Raw genomic sequence first — 18,480 nt, forward strand, 5'->3', positions numbered from 1 at the left:
CCAATTTCATGCATTGTTCCTGTCACTACAGCTGCGTGTTTCTGGTTCGAAGAACTAGAAAAGTCGCTCAATAAAGAATCTTCGTATGAGGAGGTTATGGACAGAGTTCAAGCACTTAAATTGGCTAACTCTTTTATTTTAGATGCCGCTTTGCAATTAGCTAGATTAGCGGCGAAAAATTCAGGGTTTGCTATCGTGGCGCGCAGAGCGCTTTGGCTAAAGTCTTGGTCAGCGGATGTGTCTTCCAAGACAAAATTGCTTAACATCCCTTTCAAGGGTAAAACACTGTTTGGTCCTGATTCGAAAGAGATTATTTCAGACATCACCGGGGGAAAGGGCCACGCCCTTCCTCAGGATAGGTCTTTTAAGGCTAAAAATAAGCCTAATTTTCGTCCCTTTCGCAGAAACGGACCAGCCTCAAATTCTACATCCTCTAAGCAAGAGGGTAATACTTCTCAACCCAAACCAGCCTGGAGACCGATGCAAGGCTGGAACAAGGGTAAGCAGGCCAAGAAGCCTGCCACTGCTACCAAAACAGCATGAAGGGATGGCCCCCGATCCGGGACCGGATCTGGTGGGGGGCAGACTTTCTCTCTTTGCTCAGGCTTGGGCAAGAGATGTTCAGGATCCTTGGGCACTAGAAATAGTTTCTCAGGGTTATCTCCTGGAATTCAAGGAACTACCCCCAAGGGGAAGGTTCCACAGGTCTCAATTGTCTTCAAACCAAATAAAAAGACAGGCATTCTTACATTGTGTAGAAGGCCTGTTAAAAATGGGAGTAATTCATCCAGTTCCATTAGGAGAACAAGGGATGGGGTTTTACTCCAACCTGTTCATAGTTCCCAAAAAAGAGGGAACATTCAGACCAATTTTAGATCTCAAGATACTAAACAAATTTCTCAGGGTTCCATCGTTCAAAATGGAAACCATTCGAACGATCCTCCCTACCATCCAGGAAGGTCAATTTATGACCACGGTGGATTTAAAGGATGCGTACCTACATATTCCTATCCACAAGGAACATCATCAGTTCCTAAGGTTCGCTTTTCTGGACAAGCATTACCAGTTTGTGGCACTTCCATTCGGATTAGCCACTGCTCCGAGAATTTTCACAAAGGTACTAGGGTCCCTTCTAGCGGTTCTAAGGCCAAGGGGCATTGCAGTAGTACCTTACCTGGACGACATCCTGATTCAAGCGTCGTCTCTGTCAAAAGCAAAGGCCCATAAGGACGTCGTCCTAGCCTTTCTCAGATCTCACGGATGGAAAGTGAACATAGGAAAAAGTTCTCTGTCCCCTTTCAACAAGAGTTCCCTTCTTGGGAACAATAATAGATTCCTTAGAAATGAGGATTTTTCTGACAGAGGTCAGAAAATCAAAACTTCTAAGCTCTTGTCAAGTACTTCATTCTGTTCTTCATCCTTCCATAGCGCAGTGCATGGAAGTAATAGGATTGATGGTTGCAGCAATGGACATAGTTCCTTTTGCTCGAATTCATCTAAGACCATTACAACTGTGCATGCTTAGACAGTGGAATGGGGATTATACAGACTTGTCTCCGACGATTCAAGTAGATCAAAGGACCAGAGATTCACTCCGTTGGTGGCTGATCCTGGACAAACTGTCACAGGGAATGAGCTTCCGCAGACCAGAGTGGGTCATTGTCACGACCGACGCCAGTCTGGTGGGCTGGGGCGCGGTCTGGGAACCCCTGAAAGCTCAGGGTCTATGGTCTCGGGAAGAATCTCTTCTCCCGATAAACATTCTGGAACTGAGATCGATATTCAATGCTCTCAAAGCTTGGCCTCATCTAGCAAAGGCCAAATTCATAAGGTTTCAATCAGACAACATGACGACTGTTGCTTATATCAACCATCAGGGGGGAACAAGGAGTTCCCTGGCGATGGAGGAACATCCGGGGGAGTGGGAACTCCATCCGGAAATCTTTGCCCAAATAACTCAATTATGGGGCATTCCAGACATGGATCTGATGGCCTCTCGTCAGAACTTCAAGGTCCCTTGTTACGGGTCCAAATCCAGGGATCCCAAGGCTATTCTAGTGGATACAATAGTAGCACCTTGGATCTTCAACCTAGCTTATGTATTCCCACCGTTTCCTCTCATTCCCAGGCTGGTAGCCAGGATCAATCAGGAGAGGGCTTCGGTGATCTTGATAGTTCCTGCGTGGCCACGCAGGACTTGGTATGCAGACCTGGTGAATATGTCATCGGCTCCACCATGGAAGCTACCTTTGAAACAGGACCTTCTTGTTCAAGGTCCATTCGAACATCCGAATCTGGTTTCCCTCCAACTGACTGCTTGGAGACTGAACGCTTGATTTTATCAAAGTGTGGGTTTTCAGATTCTGTAATAGATACTCTTATTCAGGCTAGAAAGCCTGTAACTAGAAAAATTTACCATAAAATATGGTAAAAATATATCTGTTGGTGTGAATCTAAAGGATTCCAATGGAACAAGATAAAAATTCCTAAGATTCTTTCCTTTCTCCAAGAAGGTTTGGAGAAAGGATTATCTGCAAGTTCTCTGAAGGGACAGATCTCTGCTTTACCTGTTTTACTTCACAAAAGGCTGGCAGCTGTGCCAGACGTTCAAGCGTTTGTTCAGGCTCTGGTTAGAATCAAGCCTGTTTACAGACCTTTGACTCCTCCCTGGAGTCTTAATCTAGTTCTTTCAGTTCTTCAAGGGGTTCCGTTTGAACCCTTACATTCCGTAGATATTAAGTTATTATCTTGGAAAGTTTTGTTTTTGGTTGCAATCTCTTCTGCTAGAAGAGTTTCTGAGTTATCTGCTCTGCAGTGTTCTCCTCCTTATCTGGTTTTCCATGCAGATAAGGTGGTTTTGCGTACTAAGCCTGGTTTTCTTCCTAAAGTTGTTTCTAACAAAAATATTAACCAGGAGATAGTTGTACCTTCTTTGTGTCCGAATCCAGTTTCAAAGAAGGAACGTTTGTTACACAATTTGGACGTAGTCCGTGCTCTAAAATTCTATTTAGAGGCTACTAAAGATTTCAGACAAACATCTTCTTTGTTTGTTGTTTATTCTGGTAAAAGGAGAGGTCAAAAAGCAACTTCTACCTCTCTTTCTTTTTGGCTTAAAAGCATTATCAGATTGGCTTATGAGACTGCCGGACGGCAGCCTCCTGAAAGTATCACAGCTCACTCCACTAGGGCTGTGGCTTCCACATGGGCCTTCAAGAACGAGGCTTCTGTTGACCAGATATGTAAGGCAGCGACTTGGTCTTCACTGCACACTTTTGCCAAATTTTACAAATTTGATACTTTTGCTTCTTCGGAGGCTATTTTTGGGAGAAAGGTTTTGCAAGCCGTGGTGCCTTCTGTTTAGGTGACCTGATTTGCTCCCTCCCTTCATCCGTGTCCTAAAGCTTTGGTATTGGTTCCCACAAGTAAGGATGACGCCGTGGACCGGACACACCTATGTTGGAGAAAACAGAATTTATGCTTACCTGATAAATTACTTTCTCCAACGGTGTGTCCGGTCCACGGCCCGCCCTGGTTTTTTAATCAGGTCTGATGACTTATTTTCTCTAACTACAGTCACCACGGTACCATATGGTTTCTCCTATATATATTTCCTCCTGTCCGTCGGTCGAATGACTGGGGTAGGCGGAGCCTAGGAGGGACTATATGGCCAGCTTTGCTGGGCTCTTTGCCATTTCCTGTTGGGGAGGAGAATATCCCACAAGTAAGGATGACGCCGTGGACCGGACACACCGTTGGAGAAAGTAATTTATCAGGTAAGCATAAATTCTGTTTTTTGGGGTTTACTTGTCCACATGGCTTTTTCAGAAACTCCTAGGAGTGTTTTTTTAAGGCCCCTCTGACATTGAGTGTGGTGGGAGGGGCCTGTTTTCGCGCCTCAGTTGCGCAGTTGCTTTCCTTCTAAGACATCAAGCTTCTCTAGAGGAGTCCTTCTGTATCTGAGGACCACTAAAGAGGGTTTCTTCCATTCCTGTTCGTCCCTAAGGGCAGGTAGGCGCCACAGCAGAGCTGTGGCGAGGTGTTTAGCGGTTTGTACCGGTGGTAGACGTTTTTTCAATCCGGTTTGGGGGCCAAAGGGTTAATCATCCATTTGCAAGTGGGTGCAATATTACCTTGGTCTCATATACACACTGTAAAAATTTTCGAAGAGTTTACTGCTTTTTTTTCACTGTTTTGCAGTTTAAGTGCTACTTTTTTTCTCTTAAAGGTACAGTACCGGTTTGATGAAATTGCTGTTTTTTACTTTAATAAAGTGTTTTCCAAGCTTGCTTGTGTCTTTGCTAGTCTGTTAAACATGTCTGACATAGAAGAATCTACCTGTTCAATATGTTTAGAAGCCACTGTCGAACCCCCTCTTAGAATGTGTACCACTTGTACTGAACTATCTATAAGTTACAAAGGCCATATTGTGGCTTTAAAAAATATATCACCAGAGGATTCTCAGACTGTAAGAAGGGAGATTATGCCATCTAGCTCTCCCCATGGGTCAGAACCTGTAACACCCGCACAAATGACGCCAAATGCTTCTAGCGCGTCTAATTCTTTTACTTTACGAGACATAGCGGCAGTTATGAGTTCTACTCTCACAGAGGTGTTGTCTAAACTGCCAGGTTTACAAGGAAAGCGAGACAGCTCTGGGGCTAGAACAAATACAGAGCTTTCTGACGCTTTAGTAGATATGTCCGATATGCCCTCACAATGTTCCGAAGTTGGCGCAAGGGATTTGATATCTGAGGGTGACATTTCAGATTTAGGGAAGTTATTACTTCAGCCAGACTCTGACATGACAACATTTAAATTTAAGCTTGAACACCTCCGTTTATTGCTTAGGGAGGTCTTAACGACTCTGGATGATTGTGACCCCATTGTGGTACCAGAGAAGTTGTGTAAAATGGACAAATACTTTGCAGTGCCTGTTTACACTGATGTTTTCCCAGTCCCTAAAAGGTTTTCGGAAATTATAACTAAGGAATGGGATAGGCCAGGTATACCGTTCTCTCCCCCTCCTATGTTTAAAAAGATGTTCCCCATAGCTGACGCCATGCGGGACTCGTGGCAAACGGTCCCTAAAAGGTGGAGGGAGCTATTTCTACTTTAGCTAAGCGTACAACTATTCCGATTGAAGACAGTTGTGCTTTCAAAGATCCTATGGATAAAAAATTGGAGGGTCTCCTAAAGAAAATTTTCTTACATCAAGGTTTTCTTCTCCAGCCTCTCGCATGCATTGCTCCAGTTACGGCTGCAGCGGCCTTTTGATTCGAGTCTCTAGAAGAGGCTCTACAAGTGGAGACTCCGTGGGATGAGATTTTAGACAGGATTAAAGCTCTTAAACTGGCTAATTCCTTTATTTCAGACGCCGTGTTTCAGTTAACTAAACTTGCGGCTAAAAATTCAGGTTTTGCCATCATGGCGCGTAGGGCGCTATGGCTTAAGTCCTGTTCAGCAGATGTTTCATCAAAGTCTAAGCTTCTTAACATCCCCTTCAAAGGAAAGACCCTATTCGGGCCTGATCTGAAGGAGATAATTTCTGATATTACTGGGGGAAAAGGTCACGCCCTTCTCCAGGATAAGGCTAATAAGTTAAGGACCAGACAGACTAATTTTCGCTCCTTTCAAAACTTCAGGAGTAGCGCGGCTTCCGCTTCCCTTAGTACAAAACAAGAGGGAAATTTTGCCCAGTCCAAGCCAGTCTGGAGACCTAACCAGGCTTGGAACAAGGGGAAACAGGCTAAAAATCCAGCTACTGTCTCTAAGACAGCATGAAGGAGTAGCCCCCGATCCAGGACCGGATCTAGTGGGGGGCAGACTTTCTCTCTTCGTCCAGGCTTGGGTAAGAGACTTCAGGATCCCTGGGCAGTGGAGATCGCTTCCCAGGGATATCTTCTCGAATTCAAAGGTTCATCACCAAAGGGGAGATTTCATCTCTCACAACTATCTGCAAACCAGATAAAAAGAGAGGCATTCTAACATTGCGTTCAAGACCTACTGGTTATGGGAGTGATCCACCCAGTTCCAAGGGAGGAACAGGGGCAGGGTTTCTATTCAAACCTATTTATAGTTCCCAAAAAAGAGGGAACTTTCAGACCAATCTTGGATCTCAAGATCCTAAACAAATTCCTCAGGGTCCCATCCTTCAAGATGGAGACAATCCGAACCATTCTTCCTATGATCCAGGAGGTTCAATATATGACTACTGTGGACTTAAAGGATGCTTATCTGCACATTCCGATTCACAGAAATCATCATCAGTTCCTCAGGTTCGCCTTCCTAGACAGGCATTACCAGTTTGTGGCTCTTCCCTTCGGGTTAGCCACTGCGCCAAGAATCTTTACGAAGGTTCTAGGGTCCCTACTGGCGGTCCTAAGGCCGCGGAGCATAGCAGTGGCTCCTTACCTAGACGACATCTTGATCCAGGCGTCGACTTTTCAAATCGCCAAGTCCCATACGGACATTGTTCTGGCCTTTCTGAGGTCTCACGGGTGGAAGGTGAACAGAGAAAAGAGTTCTCTCTCCCCTCTCACAAGAGTTTCTTTCCTAGGGATTAGGATAGATTCAGTAGAAATGAAAATTTTTCTGACAGAGGTCAGGATATCAAAGCTTCTAACTTCCTGCTGTGCTCTTCATTCCATTTCTCGGCCGTCAGTGGCTCAGTGTATGGAAGTAATCGGCCTAATGGTAGCGGCAATGGACATAGTTCCGTTTGCCCGCCTACATCTCAGACCACTGCAACTTTGCATGCTCAATCAGTGGAATGGGGACTACACAGATTTGTCTCCTCTGCTAAATCTGGATCAAGAGACCAGGGATTCTCTTCTCTGGTGGTTATCTCGGGTCCATCTGTCCAGGGGAATGAGCTTCCGCAGGCCAGAGTGGACTATAGTGACACCAGATGCCAGCCTTTTGGGCTGGGGCGCAGTCTGGAACTCCCTGAAAGCTCAGGGTTTGTGGACTCAGGAGGAGGCCCTCCTCCCGATAAACATTCTGGAACTAAGAGCAATATTCAATGCTCTTCAGGCATGGCCTCAACTGGCTGCGGTCAGGTTCATCAGATTTCAGTCGGACAACATCACGACTGTAGCCTATATCAACCATCAGGGGGGAACAAGGAGCCCCCTGGCAATGTTGGAGGTTTCAAGCACTAGTAGATGCCCTAGCTGCGCCCTGGTCCTTCAGCCTGGCTTATGTGTTTTCACCGTTTCCTCTTCTCCCGCGTCTGATTGCCAGAATCAAGCAGGAGAAAGCTTCTGTGATTTGAATTGCTCCTGCGTGGCCTCGCAGGACTTGGTATGCAGATCTTGTGGACATGTCATCCTGCCCACCATGGCCTCTGCCATTGAGACAGGACCTTCTAATCCAGGGTCCATTCAACACTCAAATCTAACTTCTCTACGCCTGACTGCATGGAGATTGAACGCTTGATCTTATCAAAGCGTGGTTTTTCTGAGTCTGTTATTGATACCTTGATCCAGGCTAGGAAGCCTGTCACCAGGAAGATCTATCACAAGATATGGTGTAAATATCTTCATTGGTGTAATTCCAAGGGTTTCTCATGGAGTAGGGTCAAGATTCCTAGGATTCTATCTTTTCTCCAAGAAGGATTGGAAAAGGGATTATCAGCTAGTTCTTTAAAAGGACAGATATCTGCTCTATCTATTCTCTTTCACAAGCGTCTGGCAGATGTTCCAGACGTTCGGGCGTTTTGTCAGGCTTTAGTCAGAATCAAGCCGGTATTTAAACCAGTTGCTCTGCCATGGAGTTTAAATTTAGTTCTTATAGTTCTTCAAGGGGTTCCGTTTGAACCTATGCATTCATTAGATATCAAACTTTTATCTTGGAAAGTTTTGTTTCTAGTTGCTATCTCTTCAGCCCAAAGAGTTTCAGAGCTATCTGCTTTGCAGTGTGATTCACCCTATCTGATTTTCCATGCGGATAAGGTGGTGTTACGTACCAAGCCAGGTTTTCTTCCTAAGGTTGTTTCCAATAGAAATATCAATCAGGAAATTGTTGTTCCTTCTCTGTGTCCAAATTCCTTCTTCCAAGAAGGAACGGTTGTTGCACAATCTGGATGTGGTTCGTGCTTTAAAGTTCTACTTACAAGCAACTAAGGATTTTTGTCAAACATCTGCCTTGTTTGTTGTCTACTCTGGAAAGAGGAGAGGCCACAAGGCTTCGGCAACTTCTCTTTCTTTTTGGCTGAGAAGCATAATCCGTTTAACTTATGAGACTGCTGGCCAGCAGCCTCCTGAAAGGATTACAGCTCACTCTACTAGAGCGGTAGCTTCCACATGGGCATTTAAAAATGAGGCTTCTGTTGAACAGATTTGCAAGGCGGCAACTTGGTCTTCGCTTCATACTTTTTCTAAATTCTACAAATTTGATACTTTTGCTTCCTCGGAAGCTAATTTTTGGGAGAAAGGTCTTACAGGCAGTGGTGCCTTCTGTTTACGTTCCTGCCTTGTCCCTCCCTTCATCCGTGTCCTAAAGCTTTGCTATTGGTATCCCACAAGTAAGGATGAATCCATGGACTCGATACATCTTACAAGAGAAAACATAATTTATGCTTACCTGATAAATTTATTTCTCTTGTGATGTATCGCGTCCACGGCCCGCCCTGTTTTTTAAGACAGGCATATATATTTTTATTTTAAAACTTTCAGTCACCACTGCACCCTATAGTTTCTCCTTTTTCTTCCTAGCCTTCGGTCGAATGACTGGGGGGTGGAGCTAAGGGGGGAGCTATATAGACAGCTCTGCTGTGGGTGCTCTCTTTGTCACTTCCTGTAGGGGAGGAGAATATCCCACAAGTAAGGATGAATCCGTGGACTCGATACATCACAAGAGAAATACATTTATCAGGTAAGCATAAATTATGTTTTTGTTTTATCCCTCCCTCTCTAGAGACTCTTGCGTGGAGTTCCACATCTTGGGTATTGCTATACCATATGTCACTAGCTCATGGACTCTTGCCAATTACATGAAAGAAAACCTAATTTATGTAAGAACTTACCTGATAAATTCATTTCTTTCATATTGGCAAGAGTCCATGAGGCCCACCCTTTTTTATGGTGGTTATAATTTTTTTGTATAAAGCACAATTATTTCCAAATTCCTTTGTTGATGCTTTTTACTCCTTTCTTTATCTCCCCACTACTTGGCTATTCGTTAAACTGAATTGTGGGTGTGGTGAGGGGGTGTATTTATAGGCATTTTGAGGTTTGGGAAACTTTGCCTCTCCTGGTAGGATTGTATATCCCATACGTCACTAGCTCATGGACTCTTGCCAATATACAAGAAACGAATTTATCAGGTAAGTTCATACATAAATTATGTTTCTCCAACATTGGTGTGTCCAGTCCACGGCGTCATCCTTACTTGTGGGATATTCTCTTCCCCAACAGGAAATGGCAAAGAGTCCCAGCAAAGCTGGTCACATGATCCCTCCTAGGCTCCGCCCACCCCAGTCATTCTCTTTGCCGTTGCACAGGCAACATCTCCACGGAGATGGTTAAGAGTTTTTTGGTGTTTAAATGTAGTTTTTATTCTTCTATCAAGTGTTTGTTATTTTAAAATAGTGCTGGTATGTACTATTTACTCTGAAACAGAAAAGGATGAAGATTTCTGTTTGTAAGAGGAAGATGATTTTAGCAGACAGTAACTAAAATCGGTTGCTGTTTCCACATAGGACTGTTGAGATGAAGTAACTTCAGTTGGGGGAAACAGTTAGCAGACTTTTCTGCTTAAGGTATGACTAACCATATTTCTAACAAGACTGTGTAATGCTGGAAGGCTGTCATTTCCCCTCATGGGGACCGGTAAGCCATTTTCTTAGTCAAAAACAAACAGAATAAAGGGCTTATTATGGGCTAAAAAAACTGGTAGACATTTTTATGGGCTAAATCGATTGCTTTATTTGTGCATATTATTCAGATTTAGGCTAACAATTGTCATTATAATCTTGGGGAACGTTTATAAAACGGCAGGCACTGTATTGGACACCTTTTTCAGTCAGGGGGCCTTTCTAGTCATAGACTGAGCCTCATTTTCGCGCCATTAATGCGCAGTTGTTTTTTGAGAGCAGGGCATACAGATGCATGTGTGAGGATCTAAGAATCTCTAAAAAAGCTTTTAGAAGGCGTCATTTGGTATCGTATTCCCCTCAGGGCTTGGTTGGGTCTTAGCAAAGACTATATCTGGGACTGTATAGGGGTTAAATTGAAAAACGGCTCCGGTTCCGTTATTTTAAGGGTTAAAGCTCTGAAATGTGGTGTGCAATACTTTTAAGGCTTTAAGACACTGTGGTGAAATTTTGGTAATTTTTGAACAATTCCTTCATACTTTTTCACATATTCAGTAATAAAGTGTTTTCTGTTTGAAATTTAAAGTGACAGTAACGGTTTTATTTTAAAACGTTTTTTGTGCTTTGTTGACAAGTTTAAGCCTGTTTAACATGTCTGTACCTTCAGATAAGCTATGTTCTATATGTATGAAAGCCAATGTGAGACAGTCAACACCAGAATTTTTGTTGTTTTTAAAGATAGATAATCCCTTAATTACCAATTCCCCAGTTTTGCATAACCAACACAGTTATAATTATACAGGTTTTACCCCTGTAATTATCTTGTATCTAAGCCTCAGCAGACTGCCCCATTATTTCAGTTCTTTTGACAGACTTGCAGTTTAGCCAATCAGAGATGTCTCCATGGTAAATTCACGTGCATGAACTCAATGTTATCTATATGAAACACGTGAACTAATGCCCTCTAGTGGTGAAAAACAATCAAAATGCATTTAGAATAGAGGCGGCCTTCAAGGTCTAAGAAATTAGCATATGAACCTCCTAGGTTTAGTTTTCAACTAAGAATACCAAGAGAACAAAGCAAAATTGGTGATAAAAGTAAATTGGAAGTTGTTTAAAATTGCATGCCCTATTTGAAACAGGAATTTTTTTTGGACTTGACTGTCCCTTTAACACTTTCAGTACACACACATGCTTCCTTATCTTATATTTGTCTATATACCAAAGATCAATACTTAGAGAGATCAATGAAAAATTAACATTTCTCTTACATTGGTGTATCCAGTCCACGGATTCATCCTTACTTGTGGGATATTCTCAATCCCCACAGGAAGTGGCAAAGAGAGCACACAGCAGAGCTGTCCACATAGCTCCCCTCAGGCTCCGCCCCCCAATCATTCTCTTTGCCGCTCTAACAAGTAGCATCTCCACGGGAGTGTAAAGGGAATGTGGTGTTAGAAATATCTTTGTTGGTGTGAATCCAAGGGTCACTCGTGGAGTAAGATTAGGATTCCTAGGATTTTGTCATTTCTCCAAGAAGGATTGGATAAAGGATTGTCAGCTAGTTCCTTAAAGGGACAGATATCTGCTCTATCTATTCTGTTTCACAGGCGTCTGGCGGAAGTACCAGACGTTCAAGCGTTTGCATAGGCTTTAGTCAGAATCAAGCCTGTCTATAAACCTTGGCTCCTCCATGGAGTCTAAATTTAGTTCTTTCTGTCCTTCAAGGGGTTCCGTTTGAACCTTTACATTCCATAGATATTAAGTGATTATCTTGTAAAGTTTTGTTTTTGGTAACTATTTCTTCCGCTCGAAGAGTTACAGAATTGCCTGCTTTGCAGAGTAATTCACCCTATCTGGTGTTTCATGCAGATAAGGTTGTTTTGCGTACAAAACCTGGTTTCCTTCCGAAAGTGATTTCTAATAAGAATATTAACCAGGAAATCATTGTTCCTTCTCTGTGTCCTAATTCAGTTTCTAAGAAGGAACCGCTGTTACACAATCTTGATGTGGTTCGTGCTTTAAAATTCTATTTAAAAGCAACTAAAGATTTCAGACACACGTCATCCTTGTTTGTTGTCTATTCTGGTAAGAGGAGAGGTCAAAAAGCTATCGCTTCCTCTCTTTCCTTTTGGCTGAAAAGCATTATCCGATTGACATATGAGACTGCTGGACAGCAGCCTCCTGAACGAATTACAGCTCTTTCCACCAGAGCTGTGGCTTCCACATGGGCTTTCAAGAATGAGGCTTCTGTTGAACAGATTTGTAAAGCAGCGACTTGGTCTTCACTGTATACTTTTGCCAAATTTTACAAATTTGATACTTTTGCTTCTTCGGAAGCTATTTTTTTGGGAGAAAGGTTTTGCAAGTAGTGGTATTTTATTTATTTAGAAACTAATAACATTTTTCCAATATTCACTACTATTCCTGCATCTTTGCAACAAGACACAATGCCTCGTTATAACAAATGTTCAACAAATTGGTACCCTAATAATTTTCTGTTTTTGTTCTTTACTATGACTTTGGCATGTTTTTGGTATAATTAGACCAACACAACCTCATTTGTTATCATATCCGATTAGCTCTTTTGGATAAGCATAAACCTAGTACACATAAGGTCAAGGGTTCGAGCCCAACCTAGAAATTTATTTTAGCTCATATTATTTTTAAGATAGATAAAGCTCTGTTCTTTTTTGGAATTGTCTTTTATGTTATTGTCCAATTATATCATTCATGAAATAATCACTTATTTAGAATACAAACATGGGCGATGCACTCACAGAAACAGTATTACAGGTTGCATCTATTAGTGCAAACATGCGTTGTAATAGTTATTTGTATATTTTTCATTTTGAAATTTTAATGACATATATGTTTTCTAAACATTGCTCAATATGACACTTTTAAATGCATTGTTTTTAATATTAATGGTTTGGAGATGACCTCCAGATTAGATTCCGGGTCATTATCAGGTATAAATAGTCACCTGTGAAACATCCTTGTATATGCCTGAGGAAACGGTCCTTTACGGACTGAGAAACGCGTAGCAAATAAAATATTCTGTTTTCACACAGACCCGGTTTCTTTGCTATTTTATATTGCTGCCTACAATGCTTCTTTATCTTGCTGGATTTTAAATATTTTTCCTTATATGGACTTATATCAGTTCATTTGGGTTCAAATCTAACTATACAAACATTATCGTTTGGGGAAACTACACACAGCTGTCTGCACCTCTCCACCGGCGATCCGGCTTCCCAAACGACCTACAGCTGACGCAAGCTACACCTGTCATCACCAATCCATAGGTTTCCCGAGTGAGACCTCCAGCGTACTGACTGCTGGTCTTAAATGTCAGCCTGCCTGCACTCCACTTGTGAGTATATTTCTTACACCTTATTTCTCAGTTTATGTAAACCGATTCACACTATGTTGGCGCCCGCTGTTGCTTTTATATCCTTTGCAAGTAGTGGTGCCTTCCGTTTAGGTTACCTGACTTGTTCCCTCCCTTCATCCGTGTCCTAAAGCTTTGGTATTGGTTCCCACAAGTAAGGATGAATCCGTGGACTGGATACACCAATGTAAGAGAAAACAGAATTTATGCTTACCTGATAAATTTCTTTCTCTTACGGTGTATCCAGTACACGGCCTGCCCTGGCAATTAAGTCAGGTTCAAATTTATTTTTTGTAAAACTAAATTCACCACTGCACACTATGGTTCTCCTTTTTCTCCTAACCGTCGGTCGAATGACTGGGGGGGCGGAGCCTGAGGGGAGCTATGTGGACAGCTCTGCTGTGTGCTCTCTTTGCCACTTCCTGTGGGGATTGAGAATATCCCACAAGTAAGGATGAATCCGTGGACTGGATACACCGTAAGAGAACATAAATTCTGTTTTTATTATTTAAAGAGACAGTGTAGTCAAAATTAAACTTTCATGATTCAGATAGGGCATTCCATTTTTTTTTTTTTAAACATTTATTTATATCCAACAATGAGTACAAGTTCCATGAAAAATAAAAAGCCACAGTCTTACAGTTCATAAACACAGTAAAGAAACAAAAACATGGAGAGAAAGTATTGATTATCAACCAAAATTGCATATTATCCATCATGTACTTAGTCGGTTAAACCTAAATCATCTGCCTATCTGCATATTACTCATTGTTGGGTTATTTTATTTATATATATATATATATATATATATATATATATATATATATATATATATATATATATATATATATATATATATATATATAAAAAAAAAGGAAAACAAAAGAAAAAAAAAAGGAGAGGAGAGAGGGAAAAAAAAAAAAAAAAGGAAGGGGGTAAGGGATGGAAGGGAGGGAAATCCCAGTTCTCTCGAACCTTCTCTAAATCACCAAATACCCAATAATATTAACTCCGAATTCTTAAATGGAGAAATTAAGTAATCGATTTCTCTCTCAGGGAAAATCTTAATAAATGGTGCCCATTTATCAAAAAATTTCTTTACATCAGGTTCATTATCTATATTAGTATTTTTCTGTTCTAAAACACATTGTTTCTTTAGATGATCCCTGATTTCAACAATAGTTGGTACCGACCTCATCTTCCATTTCTGACAAAGCAGATATCTGGTTGCTAAGATAGATAGATTAACTAATTTCTCATTAGGCTGTCGCCCTTTTCCAGGTTTTAGACAGAATATAGTCTGAAACAATGAAAGAGCTATTTGTTCAATTTTAAGCTTATTCTTAAGCCAGTATTCTAGCTTACTCCATACATTACTCACTTTAGGACAATGCCAGAACATGTGAGTAATATCAGCAGCGAAATAAGAACATTTGGGGCATTTATTAAATTGGTGATTACGGACTCTGAGGCCTCTTTCCGGGGTGAAATATGCCATATGCAAAAGTTTCAAATGAGCATCTCGCCAATTTGATGAGGATGTTGTTTTTATTACTTTGTTAACTGAAGATTGGATAATTTTCGAGTTAATGTTACTGTGTGGAATTAAAGTGTCCCAGGACCCGGCCAGCTTCTCCAATATCGGGGTGGCCTTGTTAAGGTTCAATGAATAATAACATGGGGCAATAGACATGGAGGAGTTTTTGGTTATTGATAACCAGGTTTCTAAGCTTCTCAAGGTCCAATTTCATCCAATCTTGTGTATGAGCTCTGTAATATAATGTCTTATCTGTAAATATGCGTAAAAATCTTTGTTTAACAATTTAAATTCAATCCGCAATTCCTCAAAGGATTTAACACATTTTCTCTCCTGGTTGATAAAGTAGATCACCCTATCCAGCCCCTTGTTATACCATCTATTAAAAATGACTGAATCCAGTCCTGGTTGAAAGTTCGGATTTCTAGTTAAAGGAAGATATTTTGATACCATGGGGCATATAGAAAGAGACTTGGATATTTTGAACCAAGCTTTAATCGGGTTTAAAATAGATTTAAGTTCTTTTATGCTTCTGGGTAGATCTTTAGGATTCGTATGTGCCAGGGCTATTGGAGAGTATGGGTCACATATATTATATTCAAGGTCATTATTTAAGACATAGTTCTTGGTAGAAAACCAGTCCGCTATTATGCGGGCCAAGAAACAAAGATTATAGAGTCTTAAATTCGGCAGTGCTATTCCACCCAGTTCCCTTGGCATCATTAATTTAGAGAGGGCAATTTTGGCCCTTTTCCCCTGCCATATGAATTGCCCGATTGATGTATTCATTGAACGTATATCTTTCTCAAATAAGATTAGTGGGACATTCTGTAAGATATAAAGTAATTTTGGGAGAAGGGTCATTTTAAGTAAGGCTGATCGGCCAGATATTGAGAGTGGTAAGTTTTGCCAGGCCTTAAGCCTTTCTTTGATAAAACTTAACATTGGAGCTATGTTCATTTTATATAGATCTTTTAAATTGATTGGTATTTTAATTCCCAAATATTTCAATGAGTCCGATACTACTCTAAAGGGTAAGTCTGTCTTGCTGGTCTTGTTTTTCCTGAGCCAAATTAGTTCCGATTTTATCGCATTTACTTTGTATCCTGAAAATACCCCAAAATGGTCAGTAATCTGCAGGAGTTTTGGGATATTTTGTGCTGTGTTAGATATATATATAAGTAGGTCATCCGCATATAATCCGACTTTCATTTCATGACTCCTAACTTTTATGCCCTCCAATGAGGTCCTGATCCTAATTGCTAAGGGTTCTATAGCTAAGTCAAAGAGGAGCGGGGAGAGAGGACAGCCCTGACGAGTGCCCCTCTTTAATGCAATTGGTGGGGAGATATCATCATTAATGATCAGACTTGTGAAGGAGTGACTATAGAGGCTCTCCACGAATTTAGGGAAATTCCCCTCAATCCCAAACCTTGCTAATGAAAAAATTAAGTGTTTATGAACTACCAGGTCGAAAGCTTTTTCCGCATCAATTGACAAAATGGCCAGGTCCGGGGAGTCCTCTCCCCCCGCCCCATATGAGGACTCTCCCTGAACATATTCCATAGTCACGAGTAATTCCCTAATCTTTGCAGACGAGTTACGATTATTAAGAAAACCAGCTTGGTCCGGATGGATTACTGCAGATAAAATAGATTGAAGTCTAATTGCTAAAATGGAAGAGAGTATTTTATAATCTGAGTTTAACAATGCGATTGGTCTGTAGGATTCCTTACATGTAGGGTCCTTCCCCTCCTTTAAAATCAGAGTAGTTAGAGAGGACGCGAAAGAGGACGAGGGCTGTTTATGATGAATAAAAATATCATTATAAAGATTGGCTAAATAAGGAACTATCTCTGATGATAGGATTTTATAGAATTCATTGGGCAATCCATCCGGACCGGCTGCCTTGCTCAAAGAAAGTTTAGAGATTATTTTTTCAACTTCTTCCCGTGTAATGGGGGTGTTAAGTCTAACAGCCTCCTCAGCAGTAACCCTAGGAAAAATAATTTTACTATAAAATTCGGTTGCTTTGTCTATGTCAAAGTCTGTATTAGCATAAAGTTGTTGATAGTATTGGTGGAACGTATTTGTGATTTCATCAGAGTTAGAGAGATATTTCTCATTATGTTGAATTTTATCAATATTAGATTTTTTGTTCTCGCTTTTAATTAATTTAGATAACATTTTACCAGACTTATTACCAAATTTATGTAATTTAGCCTGCAATCTGAGCTCACTATACGTTTCCTGAGTTAAGTAAAAAGTATCTCTTGCAGCTTTAGTGCGTATATACCTTGCCCAGCTTGAGGAAGTTCTTTCCAATAAATAGGTGTTATAGGCATTAATCAGAGAATTATAAACTTCCTTTTCTCTTGCTTTTTTTTATTTTGAATAATGGAATATGCTGTAATTTCTCCTCTAAGAACTGCCTTAGCAGTTTCCCAGAAGATATCTGTCCGATCTACATAATTAATGTTAAATCGCGCATATTCCTTGAATTTATTCCTGAGCCACTGTTTAAACTTCAGATCAGTAAAAAGATAGTAAGGAAAGAAGAATCGCAAGGTCTTTGGTCTAGATTGTACTAAGTTAAATTCAAGAGCGATGGGCCCATGGTCTGATAGAAAGATTGGCATTATCTCGGATTTAATCTTTGTGGAGCTCAAATGATCACTAATCAAGAATAGATCGATTCTAGATAAAGTTTTGTGAGCCTTGGATAGGCAAGTAAAATCTTGAGTGTCAGGGTTCTGATATCTCCAAATATCTCGCAAGGAGAGAATCTGTTTAATCTTTTTGATCAATTTAAAATCAAGATTGTCCTTTTTCTGTTTCAAAAGCTTAGTGTCTTTTCTGAGTCTATCTATAGGACATTGGGGGCCATATTAAAGTCCCCCCCCAAAATTAAGTGGCCTTCCACAGTAGAGAGGAGCCTAGTTTGTAATGAGTCCCAGAATTCAGGGTCAGTTTTATTCGGGCCATAAACATTGCAAATTGTATATTTTGCCTGACCTATTTTCACTTTAACTATTACATATCTCCCCCCGGGGTCGGCCTCAGAGTGTAGAATCTCTGCTTGAATTTTTTTGCCTATAAGTATTACAACTCCCCTCTTCTTCCCTAGACTCGGTGCTGCATAGACTTCTTTTACCCAGGATGATTTTAATTTTAATGATTCCTCTAGGCTTAGATGCGTTTCCTGTATTAGACCAATATCTGTCTGAGCTTTCCGCAAATGTGATAAAATTGCTTTACGTTTAATGGGGGAGGAAATTCCTCCTACATTCCAGGATACAATTTTAAAATTATCGGGTTTATACGTCATGCTTCTCTAAATATGAGGGGGGGGTAAATAGCATTGGTGAGATGGGAGAGATGAGAGAACTGGGCGGGAAAAAAAGAGAAGGGGAAGTAGAGAACAAAAAAGAAAGAATAAAAAAAAAAAAAAAAAAAAATCAAGAAAAATACCCCAACGACCCAAAAGGGGAGGGGGGGGGAATGTGTTTGTAGCCGCCTTTGCCATGGCCTGCCTATCAGGACTTCTAAGTTAAAGGCTATATTTATGTATCTAGAGTCTTAAAAAGATTTTCTGCAATTTGAAGATCCTCAGTAATATGTGTTGTCCCTTTTATTACCACTTTCAATTTTGAGGGATAAATAAGGGCCGCCCTACACCCTTGTTGAATAAATTTAGAACATATCGGGGCCAACTCTCTTCTCTTTAAAGCTGTA

The sequence above is a fragment of the Bombina bombina genome, chromosome 3, assembly GCF_027579735.1.
Source record: "Bombina bombina isolate aBomBom1 chromosome 3, aBomBom1.pri, whole genome shotgun sequence".
Lineage (NCBI taxonomy): Eukaryota > Metazoa > Chordata > Amphibia > Anura > Bombinatoridae > Bombina > Bombina bombina.